Raw genomic sequence first — 8,269 nt, 5'->3', positions numbered from 1 at the left:
TAAATCAGCACCTTGTTTAGTTTTTAGCAAATAAAGACAGGTCCTTCTATGAACGAGGAATTACAAAGCTCACTGAAAGATGTCAAAAGGTTATCGAACGAAATGGGCAATAAATCATTGATTGATCTTCATTCTTTATATAAATAAATGACCTTTGAAAAACATAGACAAAATACATCATGGCTTTTCCAAAAACCCAAAAGTATAGCTTGAATTCATGAAGTGTGATGCTTTCTGCTTTATTCTTCTTTCTCAGGATTTCTTTGGCTATTTGGGATCTTTTGTGGTCCCATATATACTTTAGGGGTGTTTTTTTACTTCTGTAAAAAATGCCATTGGAATCTTGACAGAGATTGATTACACTGAATCTATATATAGTTTTGATAGTATTGACATTTTATTAATGTTAACTCTTTCAATCCATGAACACAAGCCACCTTTCCATTTATATGTGTCTTCTTTGATTTCTTTCATCAGTGTCTTGTAGTTTTCAGTGTAGAGCTCTTTCACCTCCTTAGTTAAATTTATTCCTAAGTATGTTATTGTTTTTGATGCTATTGTAAGTGGTATTTATGTATTTGTTTGTTTATTTATTTACTTTTCAGAAATTTCATTGTTATTGTATAGAAATGCTACTGATTTTTGTATGTTAATTTTGTACCCTGTAACTTTACTCAATTTATTTATTAAATCTAACAGTTTTTTCATTGAGTCTTTAGGATTTTCTATATATAAAATTACATCATCTGAAAATAGAGAAAATTTTGCCTCTTCCTTTCCGATTCTGATACTCTTTATTCTTTTTTCTTGTCAGATTGCTCTAGCTAGTACTTACAGTACTATGTTGAATAAGAGTGGTGGGAGTGGGCACCCTTGTCTTGCTCCCAATCTTAAAGAAAAAGCTTTCAACCATTTACCATGGAGTGTGATGTTAGCTGTGGTTTGTCGTATGTGGTCTTTATTATGTTGAGATACAAGTATGTTCCCTCCATGCCTAATTTGTTAAGAGTTTTTATGATGAATGGATGTTGGATTTTGTCAAATGATTTTTCTGTGTCATTGAGATGATCATATAATTCTTTCATTCTATTAATGTGATGTAGCAAATTGATTGATTTTCATATGTTGAACTGTCTTTCCTTTTGTCCCAGGGATAAATCTCACTTGATCATGGTAAATGCCTCTTTTAATGTGCTGCTGAATTCAGTTTGCTAGTATTCTATTGAGAATTTTTGTTCTGTAGTTTTCTTTTTTAGTAGTGTCCTTTCCTGGTTTTGGTATCAGGATAATGCTAACCTTGTAAAATGAGTTTGGGAGTGTTCCCGCCTCTTCAATTTTTTTGGAAAAGTTTGAGAAGGATTGATGTTATTTCTTCTTTAAATGTTTGGTAAAATTCCCCAGTGAAGCCATCTGATCCTGGGCTTTTCTTCATTGGGAGGTTTTTAATTACTGATTTAATCTCCTCACTTGTAATTGGTCTAATGAGATTGTTTCTTTTTTATTCAGCCTTGGTAATTTGTATGTTTCTAAGAATTTTCCCACTTCTACTAGGTTTTCCAGTTTCCTGGCATATAGTTGTTCATTGTAGCTTTTTATGATCCTTTGAATTTCAGTGGTATAAATTGTAATGTCTCTATTTTGTTCATAATTTTGTTGATTTGGACCCTTTCTATTTTTTCCTTGGTTAGTCTAGCTAAAAGTTTGTCAATTTTGTTTATATTTTCAAAGAAACAACTCTTAGTTTGGTTAACCTTTTCTATTTTTTTTCTGTTGTCTATTTTGTATAGTTCTGCTCTTATTTACATTATATCCTTTCTTCTGCTAACTTTGGGCTCAGTTTGTTCTATTTTTCCTGGTTCCTTAAGGAGTAGCGTTAGGTTGTATATTTGTGATTTTCTTACTTCTTAACGTTGACATTTATTGATATGAACTTCCCTCTTAGAACTGCTTTTGTGCATACCATACTTTCTGGTATATTGTGTTTCCAATTTCATTTGTCTCAAAAACACACCAAGGGATATTTATGAGTACTTAGTATTGTCAGAAACACTACCAAAGGTTGTATTAAGTTACCTATATTTTAATCCTTACAGCAACACTATGAGGGAGGTACCGTCTTGTACTTATACTCAAGGAAACTGAAGCACAGGGAGGTAAAAAAACTTGCTTAAATGAGTGGCAAGGCTGGAATTTGAATCCATGTAGCGTGGCCTCAGAATCTGTTCTTAACCATCTCACAATACCTCCTCTCATCTCATCTCTTCATTTACTCTCTCTCACCCACTACTTGTAAGGCTCTTTATGTTCATCCTACCTGCACCTTTGCCATCATCCTGCCCTTTCCAGCAGTATTCCCCATCCAGTGGAGTGAACCTGCCCAGTTCCTTCAGGTCTTCAGGTGCCTGAAACTGATCTGATTTGCTATTCCACAGTAATGAAGCTAAGGACTCATGGGAGGAAATTAGGGGTAAGATAATTGAGGGGAAGGCTTTGGAAGATAAGGCATTGATATATTTATTTACTTGTCCCAGCAATTTTATTGAGCGTCACTGGGTAGAAAACATTGTGCTAGCCAGATGTTACAAGGGGAGACAAAGTAATTTACAAGGTCCCAGCCCTCAAGAAACATAGAATTCAATAGGAACAATAAAGCACGGAGAGTTATGTTTTGCAATGGTAAGAACTGAAGCTATTCTGGGAAGACAGATCGTTTGTAACCAGCAGAAGACATTGAGAAATATTAGGATGAATTAGAGTTTGAATCAAACATAATACTACACATCCACAGTTATCCACATCTCAGTGATGGCTGGAAGGGCAGCAGGGAGATCAGGTCCCAATTCCTTTACTCATTGTCCCTAGAACACTCCTGAGCTACTGTGTATTGCCCAGTCTTGCACAGGGCACCCTTTTTCAAATTTGATCAGTGATATCTCAACTTGAGAAGATATCCATAGGGATTGGGAACATAAGCTCCTAAACTAAGACATTTTGAAACAGAATCACATTTGGAGTGTTATTTAAATCAGACTCTAAAACTTTTATAAAAGTTGAGAAAAAATCCACCATTTTTTTATATTTCCTGAAAATTACCAAGAATATGACATTTGTCATTACAATCTAAAGGATTATGATTATGATTATCATTAGTCACAATTTTGAGTGCACTTAAAAAGAATACTTAACACTAGGAGGCAAAAGAGGTCACTGTGAAAAATAAAATTAAAATTAAAGCGGGAGATTATCTGGCCTGATTTTTCAAGAGCACTATTGAAAACTTTGAATATTTCTTAAAATATTTTTCTAATTTTGAAAAACTTTGCTTCTTTTCATTCTTTTTCCACATTAAGAAAAAATATATTCTGGTTACTCTGAGAAATAGTTATTTCAGAAGATTTTAAAATGCCTTTTTAAATTATCTCAAGTTTCAGAAGGCCTTTGAGATTAGTTAGAAGTTGTGATGCTAGTTGTGGCTTATTGCATTTCCCCATTTTTATACTTATATGTGACTTCCCTTTCATTGAAATGTTGTTTCGACCTGGTCTTAAGGTCATGCATGGAAGGAGAAGCCCTTTCTGGGCTTTACTTTTAATGGGAGCATGTGGTACCATGTACAGCTTCCTTAGCTTGCCTCTGTTTCCATCTTGTATCATTTTTGGTTTGTGAGTTCATGTACAATCACATTTTAGAATAGAAGGCAATGTTGCCTTCTATTTAGACTTCTAGAAAGCAGAGAAAATGGATTAGTCTTACTTAGCATTTGTCTCAGCTCTGAAACTTTCTCTTAGATAAGGGGAATATTCAACCTAGGTTATTAATTTGATTCCTTCTGCATAGCCCAAAAGGGGTAGTATTTAAGAATTTATGAGTATGTTGGTGTCAGAGGCGTGGAAATACAATCCTGTTTTAAATAAAAGTACAAGCTGCTATACCATGAACAGAGCTCACAATATTTTATTTAAATATTAGAAAAATCTTTCCTTTTGGGATAAAGAATTATTTTACAGAAAATTAAAGACAGTAATAAATGACCAGCTAAAATCTTTCTATTTTCATATGCTTAGTGATGTGTATTGGCATGTCCAACAGTGGGTAGAGCTTTTTATCTTTTACTTGCCCTTAGAGAGGATGATAGGAATGTTATAGTCACTGTGATCCAGGTGGTTGTTGATTCAAAGAAATAATACCTTTTCTTGATTTTTAAACTTAGTGTTTATTAAACTCAACTGTATTTTATTTCCTTCCTTCTTCCTTTCTCCCTCTTTACCTCCCTCCCTTCCTTGTTTCTTTCTTCCCTCCATTTCTCCCTACTTTTATTCCTTCCTGATGTAATGAAATGATTACTAAAATAACAACCATTAATTTATGAAACATGTTGAGCCTTCTGTCCTTTTGCCTTGGGGCAACAAATAACAGCATTGTGTAGTTTATTAATGGAAGCAAGCTGAAATAGTAGTTTGAGTTAGATGATAATAAAAATGCTTAGTTTTCTTACAAAAATATTTAACAAGAAAATAAAAAGGATGTAGGAAGATTTTGTATTAAGTATATATAAACATTTTTTTTAGTAGACATCCTCTGCTTAGTATTATTAGACTGAAAAAATAATAAAAGGAAAATGTTATTTGCCTTCAAAACTACCAGAGTATTGGGAAGAAAAATCAATAAAGCAAAGGGTGTTGGAGAACCCATTTCTTTGAGTCCTATGTCACATGAACTGACAAAAATGGATGTGGTATTCTGAGGGAAAGGATTTATTTGCCACAGGGGGGAAAGGGACAGAACAAAGAAAGAGATAGATAGCTTTTTGTTTGTTTATTCTGGTTTTTCTTTTCTTCCAGACAAGTGGGTGCAACAGTCCTTGATTGCAAAAGTAGAGAAGGTCTATCTGGAAGGAAACTTCCCAATGTTTTCACGATGGGTTTGTCTTGAAGAAAGACCTTAAAAAGGTGTTTTTCTTTCACTTTTTTTTCTACATCTATCCAACATAGATGACTGCAGTTATCTTAAGCATTCTCAGTGTGTTCTCCCATGATAACACAGAAATCTACTTTCCTTTCCTGTCCTGCTCCATTGACTTGGAGGGTGGGCAGAAATTTGGTTTATGCTACAATTCCTCCAGGGCAGCCCTGTACCCCGGGGTCTGAATGCTCAGACTCCCCTTCTACCCTCTTTTCTCTCCATTCTTTTTCTTTCAACGAATATTTATAGGGATCTTGTATCTGCTGCACAGCTTTAAATGTTAAGTAAGCAAGTTACAGTTGATGGCGTCCAAAAGCTTCTGGTCTAGAAGGGGTTGAGATGGAGAAGTAGAAAAGCAATTGCAACACATCCATTGGGCAGTCCCCCAGTGAGCTCCCCAGGCTGATACTGGTTCCTTTGTCAGTGCATGATGGCTCTTGATAGTGGCAGGGATTTGTGGGAGGTGTAAAGTGGAGAGAATAATCTGGAAATAAAATCCCAAGATCGCACAGAGAAATTGTTCCACACATGGAAGACTCTAGACTAGTGAAGACTCCCCTGTAGCTGTGGACCCCTGTCTCCATGGGCCCAAGAGTGGATTGGCCCTCTCTTGGAAGACCACCACCTTGGGGTGGTCTGGAGGGAATCACCCAGGCATGGCATGTTCCAGACTATATTCTCCCATATTGCTCTCTAAAGGTGAAGCTTTACTTTTCAAGGAACTCCATGGCTCCTGTTTCTGCAGAAAGCAGAATTATTTCTTGGGCAGGTGAGAGATGATAATAATACTCCAACTGCTCATGGGTTAGGCACTTCTTATGGGTTAAGTGTTTTTAATGCATTACTTTCCTTTCTCCTTACAAGCAATCTTTCAGATAGGAAATACTGTTATTCCCAATTGACAGATGGGGAAACAAAGGCTTAAAAATACCAAGTAACTTATTCATTGTCTCAGAGCTATCAAGTGGTGGAGCCAGTTATCAGAAGTTGAGCAACCTGACTGCAGAGCCCACACTTAAAAAAATTACATTCTAGAGTCTTAATTAAGACTGCAAGCATAGAAGATATGAGAGGGAGATAACTGACAGTGTTCCAGTGCTAGTGTTGAGGACTACTCAACTAAATAGGGATAATAACTTACAGGTGACCAGTCTTGAGACGCTGTAGCTGCCTTTGCTGAAGATAAATGGTACTTACCATTATGCTTTATTAAAACAATAATGATACCCATGCCTTTCTGAGTTTGGCCAAGGCATTTGACATGTCAACACATTTTTGATCTTTCGAATCTAGTAATCAAAGGGGACAAAATCCTTAAGAACTTTCTTGAAATGAGGTGCACATGTAAGATGTGGAGGCTCTGTTTTCCCTTAGTGATTAGGCCCAGGACCTGGTGATCTGGTGATATGAAGTGCCTTAAATGGCATGGTGGGGAGCCTTAACCTGGTGGCACCAGGATTGCTACAAACCAGGGAGGCTACTGGGGACCAGAGGGAAACCAGCATTCAGAAGCCAGTGGGAGAAAGAATTGCTGAAAACAAGACTGTGCCTGTGGGCAAGATGCTTTCTGGTTGATTTATTCCCTAGGACGGTCTATAAATAAGTGAGAAGAGAGACCTGACACACATAGATGGGCCTTACTGATTAGGGGTTGATGGATGATCTGCTCACAGAACAATGGGGACGTAGGTGTCTGTGTACGCAAGTGTTGTTCAAATGTGCTTGCCTCCTGAATTTCTGTCATGATTCTTAGTTCTTAATTCTGTTGTTATTGATGATGATGATTAAATGAATAAATAGGTAAACATTATTTATATACGTTTCCCATGTTGGGAAAAACGCCCTTTATCAGACCTTGTGTCCCAGTGTTTGGCACATAAAACATGGTGACTTTAGTGTTTTGCGACCTGCCCAGGGAACAGGGTGGCCTTGAGCTTTTCTTGCACAGATGCCCTGGAAGTCTGGCTAAGATGTGATGGGATGGAGTTGAATTTAACATATTCAAACCATGTGTATATGCAGTGGTTAGCTTTCTTTCCAGACATATTATGTTTCCTTGTGTCCTCTCTGAAAAAGCTTGGTTTTCACCAGGGCTGTTGGCAAAGCAAAAGTTAAAAGTGTCTCCAGCAGCCTCAGGCGCTCCAGCTGCTGGCAATTAGTCTCCCCAGCCCTTCTTTCAGGAATCTCCTGCTGAGTTAATAAGCTCAATGCAGGGAGCCATTGTCTCCCTGGTAGGTGGGATGCTAACCCAGGGATGGGCGGGTGGATGCTCTGGAGAGAAGACTTGTGAGCCCCAACAATTCCCACACCATGTCAAAACTGCAGACAGCTCAGCCCACCGACACATGCTTTGCTTTGGAACTGACACCGAATTTTGTGTTTCCAGTCTGACCCCAGCTAAAGAGAGAGATGGGAACAAGTGAAAATAAACCCTTCTGTTAACAGAGGAAAGATGTCTTGCTGGCCTGTGTACCTGTCTCTCATCTTAATAAAAGTTAAACACGTATTACTGCCCTTCTGCTGTAACAGAGCCAGCACTGCTGTGTACACACTGAGCTTACCAAAGCCTCCAGAATGCATCTCCTTACAAAGACACTGGGCACCTATAATACTCAGAGTAGAGTTCTAATTTCTCATTGAATATAAATGTATGTGATGAAGTTTTAGAATTTCACCCAATGCATTTTCCCCTCCACAGTCATTTCTTAGTTTGTTTCCTACTTGAAACTCTTCCAAAGGCTGGGCCTTGGGGTTAAGGTTTATTGTGCCAGGGAAGGGGACAGCTGATGATCAATTTTGCCTTTCAATCTCATCTCTTGAATTTCAAATTACACTTTAACATTTTCATCATGAGATAATAGTATGCACTTACCTAAATGAAAAGATTTTGTTTTTATTCAGAACTCTCAACGCTGGCTTTACAATGAACATAGAAGTATTCCAGCTGAGAAATTAAGAAGAAATTATGGGATTAGAATAACACAATTTTGCAGTGACTGATGTATCAATAGATGTACGTAATAACCATCATTGGCTGATAAATTCACAAAAAGAGAGACAGGTGGACATAATGTCCTTCCTTAAAACAAACAAACAAAAAACAACAGGCTCAAAATGGAGTCACTTGTGCTAAGCCCCACTTCAGCAAACCAAGACTTAATACCTAACCTAATTGTAGTTTTTAAAAATATTTTGTTTTTATTTTTCAATTATAGTTGACATACAATATTATATTGTTTCAGGTATACAACATGGGATTAGACATTTATATAACTTACAAAATGATCACCCCAATAAATCTAGTACC

This window comes from Hipposideros armiger, unplaced genomic scaffold, assembly GCF_001890085.2.
Source record: "Hipposideros armiger isolate ML-2016 unplaced genomic scaffold, ASM189008v1 scaffold_425, whole genome shotgun sequence".
Taxonomy (NCBI): Eukaryota; Metazoa; Chordata; class Mammalia; order Chiroptera; family Hipposideridae; genus Hipposideros; species Hipposideros armiger.
This window is presented reverse-complemented; position numbering follows the sequence as displayed.